The sequence below is a fragment of the Gekko japonicus genome, unplaced genomic scaffold (genome assembly GCF_001447785.1).
Source record: "Gekko japonicus isolate JY-2015 unplaced genomic scaffold, Gekko_japonicus_V1.1 scaffold36, whole genome shotgun sequence".
Lineage (NCBI taxonomy): Eukaryota > Metazoa > Chordata > Lepidosauria > Squamata > Gekkonidae > Gekko > Gekko japonicus.
The window spans coordinates 98,899-119,861 of NW_015164182.1; the positions used below are offsets into that span (position 1 = coordinate 98,899).

The window sequence follows — 20,963 nt, forward strand, 5'->3', positions numbered from 1 at the left end:
TTCCTGCTCTTGGGAGATCAAGCTTGGCTTATTTATTTTCCATTATCTATACATTAGTGTACAGTCACTGAAAGCCACAGGGACCACATGCCAATGCCTCTTCTGTTTTACTGATTTGGGGGGGGGGGTGTTGGCACCTTATAACCCAACCAATTTTTAGCACTTATTTTTTGTACTCTCACCCTTGGGCTTCATCCCCCCTAAACGTTTCAGGTGGGTAGTCATGCTGGTCTGCAGTAGAAGAGAAGGATCTGTGTCCAGTAGCACCTTAAAGGCTAGCCTGATCTCATCAGATCTTGGAAGCTAAGCAGTGTTGGCCCTGGTCAGCATTGGGATGGGAGACCACCAAGGAGGTCCAAGGTCAATACACAGAAGCAGACAATGGCAAACCAGCTCTGAATGTCTCTTGCCTTGAAAACCCTCCAGGCTGCGACTTGATGGCACTTTCCACCACCAGCAGCACCTTAAAGACGAGAAAGATTTCCAGGGCGTAAAGGGAGCTTTGACTCTCAAAAGGCAATACCCTGGAAATCTTGTCAGTTTTTAAGGTGCTACTGGCATCGAATCCTGATCCTCCAAAAGGGTTCAGTTTAAAGCTGTATTGACAAGGATTCTACCGAACACTTTCCCACGAGTTCTTGGGAGGTGCAGCGCCTCTCTGGGGAGAACATGCAGATGCACAGCAATCTCCCAATTTTGTTCTGATTTGACTTTTTGATCTCTTTTTATTCATTTCCCCTCTTCCTGTTCTTACCTCAGATTAAAGTTCTGCTTGCAGGTGTATAACCATTAAACAGTAGTTTAAAATAGTTGAATTATTGCAATTATTTATCTATCCATTCTGGGGAATGAAAGGCAGGAGCTTCCTTGCTCTTCCCAATATCAAGGCAGCCCCCCCCCCCCACTTGCTGGCATTCCACAGTACACAGAAGATCCCCCACAGATCAGCCTTGCAAACAAGTTCAAGTTTATCCTGCAAAAATATCTAATAGTCCACTGGCTGCCACTCATGATCTTGTTAGATATTTGCATCCTCAAAAGAAAACAAAAGTGACAATGTGAAGAATCACATTTTGTAATGCTTCCTTATCTTTTGCAGGCAGCCAGGACAGTGGCTAAATGCAATCTAGGCACAGATCCTTCCTGCCCTCCTAGGTGTCTGTCCCCCAGGTGGGAGCAGGCTCCACAACTGGATTTCCAGTCAGCCTTTTGGAATGTCCAGCAACAAAATTACTATTCTCACAGAGCTCAGGGACTCGCTCCTGGCACTGCATATGGACAACCTCTCCATGCTTTGCAATCAACCCTGCCTTCTTCCAGCCATATAACCACTGTTTACAATTTTTAAAACTCATTTACAAAGATGTTATCTGTAGAGAAAGAACTCTACTTGGTACCCTCATATGTGACCTCTGCGCATTAGTGTTTTCACTAGGGCACGCAGGATCCAACAAAACAGTACTTTGCAAGAGTACTTCTGTTGGGATCCAAGCTTACTCCCAGTAGGAGCAGAGGCTTAGCATTAGGGTTGCCAGTTCCACACTGGGAAATTCCTGGAGATTTGGGGGTGGGGCCTTGGGAAGGTGGGGTTTGGAGAGGGGAGGGACCTCAGTGGAGTATAATGCCATAGAGAACACCCTGAAAAGCAGCCATTTCCTCCAAGGAACTGATCTCTGTCGTCTGGAGAGCAGTTGTAATCACCCGCCCCTCCCCCAGGTTGGCAGTCCTTCTCAGCATCCCACTCTCTTCTCCACCTTCTTTCATCCATCCCTAAATGTTAATGCCAGATTTACACAGCTGGCTCACACAGGCCAAGTTGAAAGTGGATAGCACTTAGGCGTGCAACAACCAAATTTCCATTTGCCTGGGAGAATTCCAAAATCCACTGAACATACAGAGATACCTTGTACTGAGCCAGGCCCTTGGTCGATCTGGGCCAGAAGGTTCTGTTCTGGTAGGCAACCAGAGGCCTTTCTGAGCCTTGCTATCTAGACAGGGATTGTCTGCATTTGGAGCACTAGCTCTGTTCTTCATCAGTAGCCCCTCTGCCTCCTTGCCAGACCACCACTGCCCTACAGCTCCACCTGGTGGTCATGGGATGGGGCCCCAGCAATCCCCAAGGTGCTCGGCCTTACAGTTGTCACCACTGCCCATCTATTCCTCAGTCACATCCAGTGTTCCCTCTAAGCTGAGTTAGTGTGAGCTAGCTCACAGTTTTTTAGCCTCTGGCTCACACATTTCTGTCTCAGCTCAGGAAGGAGGGTTCCAGAGCAAACTAATTTATGCAGCAGCCAAATCACTTGCTCACAGCTTTAGTGCCAGTAGCTCACAAAGTAGAATTTTTGCTCATGAGACGCCACAGCTTAGAGGGAACATTGGTCACATCCCCAGCTGCCCTGTCCCTTGCCAAATTCCTCCAAGGCCAATTTTACAGAAGGTGAACGTACACCATTTGGCCAGCTTGCGTAACCCTAAAATTGGGCTCATTTCAGTCATGTACGCACACCCTTGCACCGGATGGGGGGCCCCAGCCTGAAATCCATAAAGGGAATCAAAGGAAAAGCTTAACGAGGAAAGCTGATTAAGTGAAACCCCTGAGCAAGTTATGGGTCATCGGGGGTTAGCCAGTGAAACCAGAGAAGGCTAACTGGTCTGTACCACTCTGGTTCCCAAAGAAGGAAAGGAAAATAAAAGCAGAAAACAGAAATCCAGGTTAAGATCTGAAATGATTAACAGAAATAAGGTAACCTGTTGCCAGCTACTTCCTGCTGAGACCTTTTTTTTTGGGCCCTGCAGGCTTCTGCCTGCCCCCTGTAACAACCAACAGAGCAATCCCAACATCCAAAGCAATAGAAGGAGATGCCGTCCAAGCAACCTAATCCAATACAGATTCACTCAGAAGAAGTAAGCCCCACAGAGTTCAGTGTGACTTACTCCCAAGTAAATGTGCCCAAGATGGCAGCCTTTGCCACAGGGTCTCTTGGCTCTTTGCCTGCCGCAGGAAACATGCCGATAGCCGGGGGCTCTTATACCGGTTTGACAAGCCCAGTCCTCTCTCATTCCTCCCGATTCAGCTCTCTGCCTTCATCTCTCACCCTTTGTGGTGCCAGCGTCCATGTCAATTATCAAATTGTCTTAAGACAGACAACCTTCCTTTATGCACAGAAATCTGACTCCAACAGAACAATTTGGGGAATTTTAAAATCAGATCTCAGATTCTGCTATTTCCAAACAAAGTATTTCTTGCACTTGTCTGCAGGTGGACGAACTGCGGTCAGAAGACACACCTCTCTTTGTTTAGCTGAGAAGCCCTCCTGAGTTCCAGCTCAAACCAGACGCTGGATTCCTGGTGCTCACATTTTCTGAAATGTCACTCTCAGCCTTCCCAGCTCTGCAGATTAAAGAAAATTATTTCACAAACTCTTAGAAACCCTGTGGGCAATTAAGAGCTAGTGGTGGCAATCTGAGAACAACAGTGGGGTATACACTGCAACTAAAGCAGCACCAGACCTTCAGTAGCCCAGTAAGCCATTATGACTAATCGTTTAGCTACAATCAGAGGTGGCAAACTGCAGCTCAGGGGCAGGCATCAGGCGCTTTTCTTTCAGCTGTTAAACTGCATGACTATTTGCTGGGCATCAGCTTGACAGTAACTTGAAATGTAATGTTGGAAGAGAGTTTTAGGGAGATCGTAGATTGCCAAAAAGACAAACAAGTGGGTTCTGAGCTCTCCCTTGAAGCAAAAAGAATCAACTGAGGCTATCCTTATTTGGTCACATCATGAGAAGACAAGACTCACGGGAAAAGCCAATAATATTAGGAAAAGTTGAATGAGGTGGGAAAAGAAGAAGACCCAGCATGAGATGGATTGACTCATAAAGAGGAGGTGAGTTGGATTTATACCCTGCCCTTCCCTCGGAGTCTCAGAGCGGCTTAAAATCTCCTTCCCTTCATCTCCCCACCACAGACACCCAGTGAGGGAGGTGGGGCTGAGAGAGCTCTGAAAGAACTGCTCTTGAGAGAACAGCTCTGAGAGAACTGTGACTGACCCAAAGTCACCCAGCTGGCTGCATGTGGAGGAGCGGATAATCAAACCCAGTTCTCCAGATTAGAGTCCAACACTCTAACCACTACAGCAAACTGGCAACAAAATGGGAGCCACAAAATTCAGTTTGCAAGACCTGAGCAAGGCTGTCACTCAGCAAGCTTTTGTTAGAAGTGGAGATCAAAGCTGGGGTCTTCCAGGATCCTAGTCCAATACCCTATTCACTATGCCAAACCAGCTTTCAATGTTATGTGTTACATAAATACTCAGAATTACTAGCACATATCCTACCATGTCTCTCAGGAATGCATGAGCCCTTTGTTCAGCATAACAAGTCTGCCTTGAATAGAAGAGCCACTGAGGTTGATGGAAGGCTCCTTTGGTGGAAGGCCTCCAACTTTGTTGAGTGGAGTGGAAGGATATTTGCCATTTTGTTGGATCCCACGGAGGATTTCCACAGCTGGAAGGGGGGTGCAGTGATTTCTGTTGGAATTGGAGGATTTTGGCACTGTCTCCTGCCTCAGACTTGAGAGATGGCTCCAAAGAGTTTAGACAGATAGAGAGGTCAGGACACATAGAGCATCCTTTCCTTTGAAGTAGAAAGCTACTCTTAGGGGCAATTTCTTCCATTTCTGCTCTCCCACTCACTCTCTCTCTTGCATGCACACAAACAGAATGCATGATCTCCATCTTGCACCTTGGAGGCTGGACATGCATGCTTAGCTAGAATAAGTAATCTATATCTGTCTCTTATCTGCATTCTCCTGAATGTATGTCCTTTAATAAAAGTTGTTTATTAGTTTTAGAGCTATTACTGACTCTGTGTAACTTTGTAAGTCTGCTGCCACACCTAGTCCCAGCTTTGCTGCATTAAAGCCTTGAGCACTCTCCTACTTTTCTTGTGGTTCCCTGGTAGTAACAAGTCCAGAGATTTCAACAGGTTATGGGCCCAGCTCAGATTCCCCCACCTGTTTCTAAGGGATCCCCCTTTCCCCAGAAACAGCATTTTGGAGGGTATTGAGGACTGCAGTGGAAAGGCACGGAAGTCTTGCTCTGTAGACAAAGTCCATTCTGTCTGTGAAAATCTCCAGAGGGTCCAAGCCATTATTGCATTTGAGAACCACTTTGTAACTTTTGTTTCATATTAACACAAAGCAGCTTCATATTGCACAAACATCTAGCTCACAGTTGCCCATGCTAACAGTCACTGGTTCTCCAGGCCTCTGCTGGAATAAGGCGCTTTCCCAGCCCTGCTCTTTGAGATCCTTTTGGCTGCCAGTGCCAGGGACTTCCTCATCTACATGGCATGGATTCTGGCCCAGAACAGTGCCTTATCTCCCCACTGGGCAGCAAGAGTCTTCTGCCTATGGGCATCTGTTTCAACACAGAGCATTAATGGCTCACGGGTTCAAGCCACCAGACCCTAGTCACTGTGCACAACCCCTGACACATGCTCTCCATCTGTGCTGTTCTGCTGCCTCGATGCAGGGGGGGAGGGCTTTCAATCCATGGACTAGATTGAGGGGGGAGTGATGTGTGGAGAACTTTTAGGAAGCAGGCCAGACTGCCTCACCTGCTGGGTCCCTGTGATTCACTGGAGCAGCCTCAAATACTCTGCAACTTCACGCCTACTCAAATTCCCAGGCGTTTCCAGCACACACAATGAAATGTTACATTTGCCTCACACAAGCAGAGCATTTTTCCTACAGTAAACATTCAGTGCACACAAGGCCACCCTTCCAGTGCTCACAGGTGTTTCTTTGCAGCTGGGCTAAATTTGGCTGCCTGGGGCAGGGAGAGACCAAGCGAAAGACTCCCAGTGGTTCGAAGAGGCATTTTCTCTAAGTTGCCAGGTTCTCAATTGCGGGGGCTGTCTTGTGTTGAAGGGTTAACACTTGCCCCCCCCCCAACTTCTTGATGAGGCAGAGTTGCAAGGATAGGATTTATTTCTTCTAATAAACAGAAAGAGGAACACAGCCAGGCAGCTGTGGAGGGAAAGAAGACAGTTTAAAAACAACACTCAGGGTGAAAATGTGATGTAAACAGGGAGGGTCCCTGAGAGTTTCGGGTCTTTAAAAAGAGGGGGGGGGGAGACTCTCAACAGCCTGCCAAGAGAAGGGAAGGAGGGATACTCCAAACTGAGGAAATCAGTGAAAACAAGTCTGAGCACAGAGTCATTCTGCCTCACAACACACATATAGGGTTGCCAAATCTGGGTTAGGAAATACCTGGAGATTTGAGGGTGGAGCCTGGGAGGGTGGACTGTAGGGAGGGGAGGGACCTCAGTAGGGTATGGTGCCATACAGTCCACCTTCCAAAGTAGCCATTTTCTCGAACAGAAGTGGAATAAAAGCTTTAAATAAACAATAAACTATATATATAGTCTGGATATCAGTTGTAATTTGGGGGAATCTCCAGCTTCCACCTGGAGGTTGGCAACCTGACCTGCAACTTGTGCCACTCCTTGCCCTAAGGACACATGCAAGCCAGGAGCACCGTTGGGTTTTGAAACAAACAAGAACTGGGGTGCTTTTAAAGAAAACACCTCAACTGCAGTGTCACCGCTACACTGGTTTCCTCATCTGTCAGCTATGAAAGGGAAGGACAGAGCTGTGCATGGATCTCCTCTGTTCATTAAAATAAACTAACCCTGCTTTTGCAATTGCAGCCCTCAAGAACATCTGGATTTTCAGCAGTAAGCTCCCCCCCCAAAAAAAGACTTTTGAAAATCACTCAATTTTTACAGTGCAGCCAGTTTCCAGCAGAGAGATGTTAAGAAGAAATCCTTCCTTACGAACAGGTTGCTTTAGAACAACCACATGCCAGACAGATATCCTACTTGCTCTTTCCTGAACAGTTAGTACCTGTGTTAATTCACCTACAACATAGCTCAAAAGCTGCCCGACGTTTGGTCTCCAGGTCACAGAGAAATTGGATATGGTTTGACGCTCTTACTGAGAAATCTGGCCTTTTTTCCCCTCTCAACCAGGCTACACCCAAGACCTTCTTAAAAAGTTTTCTGGCTCTGATTTGGCCCAATAGCAATCTATAAACAGAATGGCTGTAGAGCAAAACTGAGATTTTGTAACCAATTTACTTTAAGCAACAACATCTAAATACATGCACAACTTACCAAGTGAAAGGGGGAAAGGCAATTACCGCATTAGTGGACTAATCACACCAATTGCTCTATTAAAGCTTGCAAACCTAATTGAAGGGGGGGGGGTGTCTGACTGCAGGTGCTGGAGAAAACCTTAGCTGGGAGGCAGCTGCTTGGAGAGCCTGCCTTGGGCAGGGGGGCTCCACTTTTGGTTTTTGAGAAGAGATTTATGGGCCCTTCTTCGGATGGTCAAATGGAATAGCTGGAGGTCTTTGGAAATTTAAATTTGTGATATATGAAATGGAGGGGGGTGCTGATCAATGTTCCCTCTAAGGTGTGCAGTCTGGTGAGCAGAAATTTTACCCTGTGAGCCAAAAGTGGTCCTAGCGTTAAAATTGTGAGTGGGCCGACATTAAAAAAAAAAAAATTAAGTGTACAAACATACAAACAACATATAAACTATTATCATTTGTATTACAAGCCATATATTTATATTAAACTTATTTATATGGAACATATTTGTATTACTTAACCTCTCAGGCTTAAGGGCACAGAGAGTCATTTTGCAAAGCACCAGAACACACCAGATCGCCTCTAGCATGCTGCTGAGGCCGGCTCTCCCCCCCCCCCACCTTCTTCAACTAACCTCCCAGGCTTAAGGTCACAGAGAGTCACTTTGCAAAGCACCAGAAGCCACCAGATCGCTTCTAACACGCTGCTGAGGCCGGCTCCCCCACACACACCTTTTTCAACTAACCTTGCAGGCTTAAGGGTACAGAGAGTCACTTTGCAAAGCACCAGAAGCCACCAGATCGCCTCTAACATGCTGCTGAGGCCAGCTCCCCACCCCCACCCCAAGACAAAACAAACAACCAGGCAACTCACCACAGGAAGGGCAGAAGCTGGGCAACAGAGCAGTCCTCCTTCTGGGCCAGGGTATCTCCAGGAGCATGAGGCAGAGGACTGCTGGGGAGGGTAGCAGCACCCCCTTTCACAGGGCAAGCAAACCCCAGCTGAGGGGAGGCGGGGCCAGCCCATATTAGGAAACACAAAGCATACTGCTGTGTTTCTGTGCTGTCTGAGCAAATGGATCCATGCTGCATGGCCATTGGGAAGGGAACCTCTGTGCTGTGGTAAAAATTGCTGCGCTGGCCAGGGGAAATCAGTGTGCCAGCGCTGGCACAACTTAAAGGGAACCTAGGTGCTGATTTGAGGCTGCAGCAGAACACTGATCATGCACAGCATCTGCCCACTCTAGGGAACACATCTGGCTCACACTGAAAAGAGAGGGCCTTTTTAAGCCATGGAACAAGACGGAAGCAAGCCAAGCACTTCATGTGTGGAAATCCCATTTCATGCTTTGATTGAGGAATGAAAGGGGCTGCTGCGATTTGGTGCCACATACCCAAGACTGCACCTTGGGGTGTTGTATTAATTAATCTAGAAGTCAGGTGTTGAGAGGCCTCATGGGGCTCGTAGGCTGACTTCACTGTCTCCCCTCAGCCTGTCACCCAAGTGTTTTGAGATTATCGCCCTCTGTAGAGAGCCAGTGTGGAGTGAGACCACACTCTGGAGACCAGGGCTGGAATCCCCACTCTGCCATGATGCTTCCTTAGGCCAGTCACACATAGTGTTGTTGGGAAGATAAAATGGTTGCCTTCAGCTTCTCCTCAGCTACACAAGAGTGGGGCGTGACACACTGTCTGACAGAAAGCATGACTGCAGAACCACTGACAAGTGTAGCTTGAATCTGTAGAGGCATCTGAACACATGAAGCTGCCATATACCAAGTCAGACCCCTGGTCCATCGTGCTCAGTCTTGTCTACTCTGACTGGCAGATGCTCTCCAGAATCTCAGGATCTTTCACATCACCTGGTCCCTTTTAAGTGGAGAGGCTGGGGATTGAACCCTGGACCTTCTGCACGCCAAGCAGCTGCTCCACCACTGAGCCACAGCCCCTCCCCTCCCAGTCCCTGGGATATTTGAGGAACAGAGTGTGACTATACTTCTAGTGTGCCCAGGTTAGCAGTTCTCTAGTCTAGCAGCAAGTGTGACCCAATGGACCAAGAGAGGAACTTAAATCTGGGACACCAGGTGCCCCCCCCCCCACCATGTGGCCTTTTCCCACCTGTGAAACAGAAGCAACAGAGAGGTGATTTGCTGTGTATTCTGAGAACTGTACGTGCTAAAGGACAGATGAGGAACAGAGAATGCAAGAAAGTAAAGCAGCTCTTAAACACTTCTTCAGCCTATACATTTCAATGCCTGCTAAGACCTGGATCAGGTGGGACAGCCTTCACTACCACAAATGCATCATACTATATGATTACACTGGAAACAAACATACATGGGCTACTTCCACACTGAGGATCTGCTCTGCTCCAGCTCTCAAACTGTAGCATCCGCATGATGTTCTCCTCCTTCCGCCATCTCCCCTCCTTTACACTGATGTTTCCAGAACCTGCTTTGCTCTGATCTTTCTGGAAACATCAGAGTCAAAGTGGCCTAGCCCAGATGTGGATGGGATACTGCAGATTTCTCTCCCTCCCTGGCCACATCTGGTATCATTTTCTCTCTTCCCCCCCCTCAAGCTCACCCTTTCCTGCCACTGTCACCACTGGCGGAGGGCTTTCGGTCATTTTTTAAAACCATTAATTGATTCATTTATGTGATTTCATTTATTTGCTGCCTTTCCAGTTGAGACTTGCGCTGCATCACAAAACTTTGAAACAATGCAACAGAAACAGCATAAGCTGTACAACGGACAGTGCAACATAACTGGATATGCTGCTATAACATTATAGTGACATACTATCGACCCATTTTTTTTTTAACTGGCAAAAAGCCCTCCAGTGGCATGGAGGGGGGCAGTGAGAGGGATTGGGAGGGGAAACTAGAGAAATCACCCAGTGCGGATGCTCCATTGTCCCTGCAAATGCATCCACTATCTGCATCCACAGCAGCAATCACCCCCCCATGGAAGCACCAGGGTCTACCTGTTTGTGAAGAGGACAGGGAAGTTAACCAAACTCCAACTTCCTATTTATTTATGTATTCTGGCCTCTGCATCCCACCTGTTCAGCACGTGTCAGTTCACAGAATGATCAGTACCAAAAACTGCAACAAACAAAATCATGCACACTACTTAAGGTGGGCAAAAATTAGCATATTGACAGTTTTTAGTGCCTGCCTTTCTATCCTCTAAGCATTTAAACTATGCAATGGAAGGATATTACATAATGTTGGCATTGTCATGTCATAAAACTTTTACAAATATTCCAATTAAAAAAACTTCCAAGTAAAGGTTTGGATCACTCTGAATATAACATTTAAATTGAGTTAAGTGTGGGCCCTGACCTGGATAGCCCAGGTAAGCCAAATCTTGTCAGATCTCGGAAGCTAAGCAGGGCCAACCCTGGAAAGTCTTTAGATGGGAGACCTTCAAAAAATACCAGGGCCAGGAGGCAGAGGCAGGCTATCAAGCCACTTCTCTAAATGTCCTCCATGCCCCAGTAGGAATTGCCAGAGGTCACCATGACTTCCAGGCACAGGCATGCACCCACACACACACAAATGCAAACATACTCCCCCAAAAAATGAATTGTTAAATGTGCTTTATTGATCTCCTCCCCCCCCCCCAAGTCAAATAATGCAACTCCTTCTATGGGGAAAAAACTTTTTGAGATATTTACACAGCATGTAAAGTTAACACGGCACATGGTTCAGATCCCCATCAAAATTTTTCCATTCAAAATCCTCCAAGTTCAATGCAAAACTCAGGAGGAAGCCAAGGTCATAGCTGGGAAGCTCTGCCGGAAAAGAGAGGCTGACCCAGAAGGTTAAGAGGTCATGGGGAGGGAGCCAATATTTTAAGGGTGGTAGAGAATCAGCAGGCAAACCCCAGGAAAAAGGAGGATTGCTTGCAACAGTGTAGAAGAGTCTGGGATTGAGAGCTGCATGTAAGCTTCTTTCCACGACACTGCAAGGAATTCTGGAGTTGGGTCCAGATTCAGACATGCCAGAGCCCTAAACTGTGTCAACTTTAAGAGACCCCATAGCATTACCCCCCCAAAAAAAAGGTAATTTAGTAATTTATATTAATTTTTTTTATTTAGATGCCTCTCAACCCCAGCAGACAGAAACTGGAGCAGAAATCAAATCAAAGAGCGGAGAACTACAACAACCAGAACCATTCCAGGAGCCAAATGGCAAAGGCGGATTGGGAGCGCTGGGGTGTTCAGTCTTTGGCAATCCCTGACAATGTCCAATCCAAGCACAAGTCACTGCCGGCAGTCCTCTCACAAAGTTCCCACAATGCAAGTCCACGCTGAGGAACGCTTCAGCTCTCTTCCCCGTCCAGCGTTGGCGTGCAACGCAGCATCCCAAATGTCATACAAGAAACTAATGAAGCCTCATAACAACAACTTGGCTCTTTTACAGCTCTTTCACTCCACTGTGCTAGAAGCCAGCTCGGGGAGGCACCCTCACTCCACACCACACAGAGCATGACTGGGCCAAGACCACACAGCAACTGGGTGTGGCCACACTAGGAAGCCAATGGCCTAACAAGGCCAGCCTGGCTTCCAAGTCTTCAGCCCAAGGTAGGATGTGAATGGCTGAGCAACTGAAGCTGAAAGGGCAGAATAGGGTGTGGTCACTCTACACACTGCCTGTTGGAAGCTGAGAGCATGTTGTGATGACAGACGGGGTGATATCATCCAGCAACACCTCCCTGGAATCATAATGAGCGATCTAGCATGGTTTAGTGCTGGAGAACACGGCCAGGAAGAAATTTTAAGGGTTGCTCCAGGTGCCTTTGGTAATCCCTAATACCCACAGGTGCAGCTCTGAGCACCCCATGTATTGCAAGCCCTTTGGTTGTTGGGAAATGGGGATGTCCTTAATTTGAATCTGAGCTTTAAGCCACTATCCCTCTTTGCTTTGCAAATGTCCTGGATTTTCACTAAGGGTCTAGTGTACTTGCCCCCCATTGTGGTTAGGAGGCCATTCACATCTCACACTGAAGTCAGCTTCAGTGGCCTGGGACTTGCATACTTTCCAGAGAGACTTTCCACATAGAGGCCAAAATCAAGATATGATTTCCATCAGGTCAGTCTGGCTTCCCCCCCCCCCAAAAAAAGCAGGGCTTTCTGGGGTGGCCCCAGGACTATATCACAGCCACCCAGAAGAAAGGGTGCATCTAGATGGTTTTTTGAGACAGTGGCATGATTTTTCCCTGTTTAATTTTTTTCTCTCACAAATTCCTCCAAGGACCTCAGAGTGGCATACACAGTTTTCCCCTCCTCCATTTTACTCTCACAACAACCTTGTGAGATAGGTTAGTCTGAAAGAGGGAGATGATCACCCGGGGGATGATTCATGGCTGGGTCTCCTCCATCCTAGCCAGACATTCTAACTAGAACATTACACTGGCCCTCAGCCTCTGTGACCCAGGTACCCGCTTCCCCTCTGCAAAGTCTTTTTTCAGTAGCAGGCATAGGACTAGCTCAGTGGTGGGAGTGGTGGGCTTCTCCTACCACAAAGAGGACTGTTCTAGTAAAGAGCTTCTGGATAGTGAGTCTATGAGGGGGCTGTGGAAAGTGTGTCTTGTTCATTCTCCCACCTTTTAGTCTAGTGGCCCTTTCCTTTGACGCCCCACAGGATATACCTTCAACCATAATTTGTAAATTTACTCATTCACAGCTCTTCTGTTCCTCCATTATTCTTTTCCCCCAACTATTTGCATATAAACAATATGATAAATACCGATTACCTCACCCCCCTGCAAAACATAGCTTGCTCACCACACAAAAAATCCACCAAAAGGAACGAGCCAGCTAAAGATACAAAATGCATTTATGTTTCTAGGAGAAGCACTGTATAATCACACATAGAAGCTCGGGGCAGTTTTTCTTGCTTTGCATGCATAGTGCTACCAAATTTCTAGGTGGGCCCTGTAGTTCTCCTGGAATAAGATGTGATCTCCAGACTACACAGATCAGTTCCCCTGAAGGAAATGGCCGCTTCAGCATACCATAGAGTCTAAGGGAAACTAAAGTCCTAGAGTGACATCACAGCCCTGTTGAGCTCCCTCCCCAAATTCTGCCTTCAAATCTCCAAGGATTTTCCAAGATGGAGTTGGCAATCCTATGCGCACACCATCAAGGTGGAAGGGAGGCAGATGACATGAACATTCAATGACATAGGGCATTCTCCATTTTCTCCAGGGGAAGAGGACTGGGGGAAAATGCATGGATGAAATTTGGAAGCCCAGCAAGATGAACATACAGATGAAACTGCCTCATCAGGGTATTGGCTCCTCTAGCTGAGCCTCCCTGAGTTGGCTTCATCATCTTACTTACCTGTTTTTGACTGCGCTTATCCTGGTCTAGCCATTTGCACAGAGAATGTACAATGGAACAGGATGGAATTCATACCCACCTCTCTGCCTCATCCCCTCTTGGCACTCCTTGTAATCTTCCTTTTAAAGAGAATTCCCAGCTTGATTCCCCTCCACATATCTAAGGAAGTGAGCTGTGATCACAAAAGCTCATGCTGAAATAAATGCTGTGTAGTCTTTAAGGGGCCCTGGGATTTTTACTTCATTTAACAAAACTGAACAGACACCATCAACTGGTGGTGACAGGCTAGTTAACACCTGGACTGGACAAGGGGCAGGCACTCAAAAAATCTACAACCTCACAAAAAAAGTTTACTCGACAGATATTTAGCAAAACCCAAGGACCTTCCACCCTGACCTGGATGGCCTAGACTAGCCTGATCTCCTCTACATTTAGGAAGCTAAGCAGGGTTGGCCCTGCTTAGCATTTGGTTGAGAGACCACCAAGGAAATCCAGGGTTGCTATGCAGAGGCAAGCCACCGCTTTTTGTCTCTTGCCTTGAAAATCCTAAGGGGTTGCTGTAAGTCAGCGGCAACTTGATGCCACTTTACACATACTATGGACATTAATCAGTGAACAGTCTTTGCATTTTCTTGACTGGATTTGAACCTCACATAACTGCATATCACTATATCCTTCCTGGCCTTCATAGCCCCATAAGCCTGATGTTTATATTTTTCAAACCTCCTACATAAAATGTCTGCACAGCTAGGATGCACTGAGAGCATCTGAAGAAGTGAGTCCTACGAATGCTCACATTAGCCTTTAAGGTGCCACAAGATTCCTGGTTAAGACATACACATGAGATGTTTACACCTACAAACACACAATTTAAAACAAAACTGCAATGAAGCTTGGCAAAAAAGGGAGAATTCCAGCATCTGAAAGTGGTACCTTTAAAGTGGAGGAAGTAAAGAGATGAGAAATGGGCTGCAGAGGAGGTGGAGCTGGGAGACTTTTCATGGGTGGACAGATAGCACGGAGGAGGACTGTAACTGGGCGGCCTTGCCTGAGTGGGCAGGAGCACACATGCTGAGCGAAACCACTTTCAGGTGAAACAGTCTGAAAAACCGGTTTCTAGAAGGCTGGCCTGCTCCAGCGAAGTCTGAGTGCACAGCCACACTGTTTTCACGGGCACATGATATGCATTTATTGAGTTATTTCCTTTATGAGTATAGTTATACCTCCACCTTTCCCTTGTGGCTCATGATTCCAAAATTAAAAACTCTACAAAATACAATAACACCCCATGGATCTCCACTCTCTTTAAGTAAAGGCCTGCAGGTCAAACCCCATTAAAAAGGCAAACAGTGTCCTGACCTGGATAGCCAAGGCAAACCCAATCTCATCAGATCTTGGAAGCTAAGCAGGGTCAACGCTGGCAAGTATTTGGATGGGAGACCTCCTTGAAATCCCAGCAGTCAGGAGGACAGGGACAGGTTTTACTTAGCTACCTCTCTGAAGATCCTCCAGGCCCCCGGTAGGGGTCAGTCACCGGAAGTCACCATGACTTCCAGGTGCGCACAACACTCACATGCACATGAAAAAACAAACAAAAAAAGGCAAATGGCCTTACAGCACCTCCTAAAAACAACACCACCACCAACCCACTCCTCATTCCACAAGGAACAAGCTCTAGTAAACGCCAAATGGGCCACCTTAAGTGGAGAAGGGGGTAACTAGAGACCTGCAGCTGGCACACATGGAGAGTGACCATCCTTCAGGTATGAGGGCATAGGCCATTAAGAGCACTAAAGGTCATGCATATGTATGCAAGTCCTGGCAAGTCGCAACTGACTTAAGGTGACTCCAGCAAGAGGCTTTCAAGGCAAATGAGAAGCAGAGGCGGTCTGCTATTGCCTTCCTCTGCAGAGTCTTCCTTGGTGATCTCCCATCCAAGTACCAACAGTGTTTAGTATCCAAGACCTAAGGAGATTGGGCAACGCCATGCTGCTTTCCCTTCTAAAGGTCATGAATTGAACCCTGCCAGCTGATTTAGCTGTTCTAAAACAGGCAAGATTTATTTACTTCATTTATAGTTTGTCTCACTCATTGAGATTCAAAAAGTGAGATGCACTCCTGTAAACTAGACCCCTGACAATAATCAGGCTCTCACATTCTGAACCAGTTACAGCGTCCAGGTGTTCAAGGGCAGCCCAACTCAGAGCATGTTGCAATAGCCTGACTGTGAAGTTACAAAACCATATGTTTTGGTGTGGCCAGGTGGGCTGAGTCTAAGAAAGGCAGGAGTTGGTGAACCAGATGCAGATGACAGAAGGTGCTCCTGGCCACCACACCAACCTGCTTTTCAAACAGCAAAGTTGGGTCCATGCATTCCCCCGCCCCGCAAGCTCTTAACCTGCTCTACAAAAGCCAATTCCCATCACTCCAGTCCCTACAAAGCATCAGCCTTCCTGACCAGTAATCCTCTGTCTTGTCTAGAATCACAGAGTTGGAAGGGTCCATATAGGCCCATCTAGTCCAACCCTCTGCTCAATGCAGGATCAGCCTAAAGCATCCCTGAGAAGGGTTCGCTTGCTCAGCCTTAGCCACTAGAGTCTGGAACACAGCCTCAAAGCATTGGATGCATCTAGAGGTTTAGAGAATGAAATATAGAGCAAGGCTCTTATGTATATTGCTGGCATCCAATCCTGAAGCTCCAGACTACCATGTTCAGAGACCTCATGTAAATATTCAAGGGCACGGGGAACAAAATGGAATCCTGAGGCACTCCACAAGCCAGATCCCAACCCCACAGAAGCCCTTTGTGGCTGATCACACAAAAACAGTACACCCATTTGCCCCCAAAGTTTGCCCCAGCACCTCCTATGGAGGCATTCAGCAGCAGCAGTAAGGCTTCCAAAAGAACTTTCTGGCACCAGGTATGATCACAGTTGTACAGAAAAACTGCAGTTGACCTGTGTGCTTTATTTTTTTGTAAAGTTTTTACTGTTTGATTACTATTACACTCCGAGCTAACCAGACTTTCCCAGGGAATCATCTGCAACTGTGCCTTATTTCAGAACATGGGTCTTTTTCTTAGAACAGTCACTGCTTGCTCCAGAAAGTCCACAAAAAGACACTGAAACACAATGGGCTCCCAGCTCCTTCCAAATAACAATTGCAGTCATGCAAATAACAAACCCAGTCTAGGAAGCACTGCTTCATAAGGTCTGTGTTCAAGTCCCAGCCTCAGTTCTCCGTCAGCACTGCAGGAATAACAGTGGTCCACCTCACAGGGTCGTTTGGTGTGCAAACACATCAAAGACTGCAAAGCCCCTTACAAATCGAAATCACTGTATAGAACATACAGTAGTTAATAATGTACCCAATAGGAGAGCTAGATTTGAGTTCAAAAGCAACTTAAAGACCAATGAGATTCCCAAGGTATAAGCTTTCGAGAGTCAAAGCTCCCTTTGTCAGATACCAAGAGAGCTTTGACTCCCAAAAACTTACACCCTGGAAATTTTGATGGTCTTTAAGGAGCTACTGGAATAGAATCAAGCTCTTCTACTGCAGTCAAACATGGCTACCACCTGAAACTAATGTTCCCAATAGTACTACATTTTAAAAAACTTACAGTGACAGAATTGCTGGGGATTTCACAGGTGCCCAAATCTCTGCTAGGAGGAGGAAACTTGCCTAAAACTAATCATAGTCTCCACACTCAGATATACAGTGAATCAGAGTTCCTCTGGCCCATCTTCCAGCTTCAAGGATGAATCCACCTAACTACCCTAAACAAGCACTTTGGCCTCTAGAGATTAAGATGCTGCCACCCCCATCCCAGGAAGCTCTGCCTTTCCACCCCCAAGAAGTCTAAATCTTTCTGGGTCTGTCTTCTCAACAAGAGATAAGCCACTGATAAGGAAAGCAACTGATCCCAAAGCTCTTAAGGCTACATATGCATATTTCATGTACTTGAAAGCAGCAGTCAGACTTCCCTGGCAACAGATTTCTCTTCTCCAAGCTGTACAAAACCTTCCCCAAGTCCTGGAAGCCCTGGGCACTTCCCCAAGTCCTGGAAGCCCTGGGCACTCCTCAGGGGCTTCAGGCTGCTCCCTGCTGGAAAGAGGACACTGGGTTAGATGACCCTTTGCTTTGAGTTCTTCAGCCTTTCCTCATATTCTCCAGACCTCTGAATAATGTTAGTCACTTTTCTTCAGATTCTTTCTGGCACTTGCCACTCTGCCTCGAAGTTTGGCAACTGGAATGGAATACGGGATTCAAAGGCCTGACCAACACTGGGGTGGAGGTGGGCGAGGGCTCCTCCCACGTATTACTCAGATTCCCCTCCCAATGCAAACCAGCACAGTGGGGTGCTTGCATTCTGCTTCTGGTACTGCTGCTGCACTGCTGCCTCATATTCACCTTGCCTCTTGGGCTTCTTACTACAAAGTCCAGCATTGGCGGGGGGGGGGGGGGCTACATGCAAAGCATTGCATGGATTGAGGGGACTGCTTCAGAAGCATGAAGGGACACAGAAGGCAGGGCGCGGGGCTTTGAAAAAGCTACCCTGTGCAAGTGCTCTCTGGCTGGCCAACAGCCAGCTGCCAACTGACACATGGCAGAGGGCAGAGAGGAAGGAGGCTGCTGGAACCACAGGCTCCCGTTTAGCACACACTGCAAAGGTCTTCACGCAAGCAGGATACTACCATAAGAGAGGCAGCATGTGGCGGGGGCTGAATAAACCAGGCCAGTGTGGTGTAGTGGTTAAGAGCAGCGGACTCTAATCTGGAGAACTGGGTCTGGCTCCCCACTGCTGGGGAATGAAAGCTGCTGGGTGACCTTGGGCCAGTCACAGTTCCCTCACAACTCTCTCAGTCCCATCTACTTCACAAGGTGCCTGTTGTGAGGAGAGGAAGGGAAGGAAATTGTAAACCACTTTGAGACTCCTTAAGGTAGAGAAAAGGGGACTCTTCTTCTCCTTCTAGTGGGATCTCTCTCGAGCAGCATGAAATTGCCAAGCTGGCACCAAGGAAAGCTTCCCTGGCAATATGCCCCACAAGCAATGGTTAAGGAGGCTTTTGCACTCTTCAGTGCAACAGATGCCAAGTTCTATGAAAGGCACACAAAGATTCCAGTAAAAAAATATCCGGCCACTTTCAGTGTCAGAGATACCTGTAAAACAGGATCCGAATAGTGCGGAAATGCCAAGTCATATGCCACAATTAGGCATGCTCCTCTGGTTCAGTGCCCCTTCTTCCCACAAAGGACTTTGTTTTGAAGGTCATGGACAGTGGCCCTGAAACCATCCTAGGACAATGCATAGGAGATACCTGCTTCCACTCTACTGAGGTATTTACTTTGGATGCTGCCCAGTGGCTGGCTATAAGGCCATCTGCTCCATAAAACAAGGTGCAGCCACTCCCTCAGGGGGGCAAATTTTAGGAGCAAAAAGATGGACACATTCTGATCAAAAGTTTCTGTTCCTCAGCCCTCTGTGGCAATGGTAAGAAGGAAGGCCCTCCATGACAGATTTCTAGAGAGGTTTTTTTTCTGTGGTGATGCTATCTTGTCCAAGATGTCCCCACAGAGGAAGAACAAGCTTCTCTAGGAAGTCAGGTAGCTGATGCCATCCTGACATGAGTGCACATCGAGGGAAAATGACACACACCCAAATCTGGCATTCTCCAACCATGGTACAGAGAGCTACAATTGTGGTTTATTAATTGCACTGCCAGAAGAATAGAATTGGCATATAAGTCCTTTCTCAATATCTATTTATTCAGAGGAAGAGGAGGAGGAGGAGGAGTTTGGATTTATACCCCGACCTTCACTTGGAGTCTCAGAGCGGCTTACAAGCTCCTTTCCCTTCCCCTCCCCACAACAGACTCCCTGTGAGGTGGGTGGGGCTGAGAGAACTCTGACACAAACTGCTCTTTTTTCAAGGACAGCTGTGCCAGAGCTTGTGACTGACCCAAGGTCACATCAGCAGGTGCAAGTGGAGGAGTGGGGAATCAAACCCGGTTCTCCCAGATTAGTCCATGCACTTAACCACTTTAATCCACCTTTCTCTGATAAAGGACTCAAGGTGGGTCTACAATGTCAGGTTGACTCAGGATATCCTGTGACCTTCTTTCCCAGCTCCCATCTTGGGGCTGGGAACTGTATTAGACCAGCCTTTTTGGCAAGCCGGCTTTAGTCAAGTATAAAGTATGTGAATGCGCCCCTCTTCGGTACAAATACATATGGGTGAGGCTTTGCCTCTAGCCTGCCAGGCCAAGTAGAAAGGAAACAAGACAGCACTGTGGTGACCAGGACAGCAGAGCAGGCTGGGCCTTATGCCACCACCAAGCCCACCACCCTTTTGACTCCTGCCCACGTGTACTAGTCTCTCCATCTGCCAGAGCCACTTACAGCTACTGTGCCCACAGACTGGGCAAACCAGGGTCCCCAGCTCAACTATTCCCCCTGCGCCAACGTGGCAGGAATCAAGCACGGCAATCTAACACAACCTGGCAGCTTTCTGTGTCGCTTAAACCCACATCATGGTAAACAACGGGAGGGGCATTTCCAGGTTTCAGAAGCAAGATCTTCTAGCAAAAACACAGCACCCTCCTTCCCACCCTACCCTTCATGACCCACTCTACAATGGAGAGCAGCTTTGGGGCGGGTTCTGAGCCACGGCAGCTTCTGCAAAACACCCTCCTGGTGTGGAGACATCTGGAGCAGCTCCAGATTCCTCTCAGGATCTCTGACCTCATGACTCAGCTGGAGGAGGAACATGCCCACTGAACCGGCAGTAGTCTTTGGCAAAGACTTAGTTTCAGACCATGGGGGAAGGGGGCACACACCTGGCACTGCTGGCAGGAACTAGCCTGCTGGGCTCACCCATAACAGCCAAAGGGCATCCAATTCCCCTCCCCATAGCCTAGTGCTGGAGACCTCCAGCACCAGCCCAAAGGAATTTTCCCACCTGTAGAGATCTGTTCAAATGATGTCTAAAGCTTACTTTTTAGAAAAGGAGGGAGAGAGATAGAGATAGAGGGAAGCCTCACCCCCCCCCCCCTTTGGAATCCACAGCCCAACACAGCTGTTTCAAGCCAGGCCAGGCCACGGTTGGCAGGAGGAAAGTGGGAGAAAGGTGGGTGCCTTGGTAGTTCAACCTAAGGGGCTCCCTTGGATATTAGCTCTCCTCAAACCCAGGCCAGGGAAGGGCCAGTCCCTAATTTCAGCAGAAAGGGTGTGTGAACAAGTGGCATTAACGAAGAACCCAAAGAATAGGCAGGAGCGATGCAAGCAACTTTTGCCAAACAATTCTACACCTGGCTTAGCTTGGACAGGACTCTCAACAGCAGGGAACAGCCTGGCAACGAGTCCCAGGAAGAGTCAAACTAGGGCACGCCAAGTTTCAGGCTAAGGCACAGCTTCGGAGAGAAGTTTAAACCTCCCTTTGAGCCAAGGGAGGGCGAA

The 20,963-nt window shown here is 47.6% G+C and overlaps 1 protein-coding gene across 1 annotated transcript in view; it reads right to left on the reverse strand.

The window, feature by feature from the left end:
* The window catches only part of KIAA1522 (KIAA1522 ortholog), a 92,439-nt gene that overhangs the window by 71,000 nt on the left and 476 nt on the right, over positions 1–20,963 (reverse strand). The gene's annotated exons all lie outside the window — the stretch shown is intronic.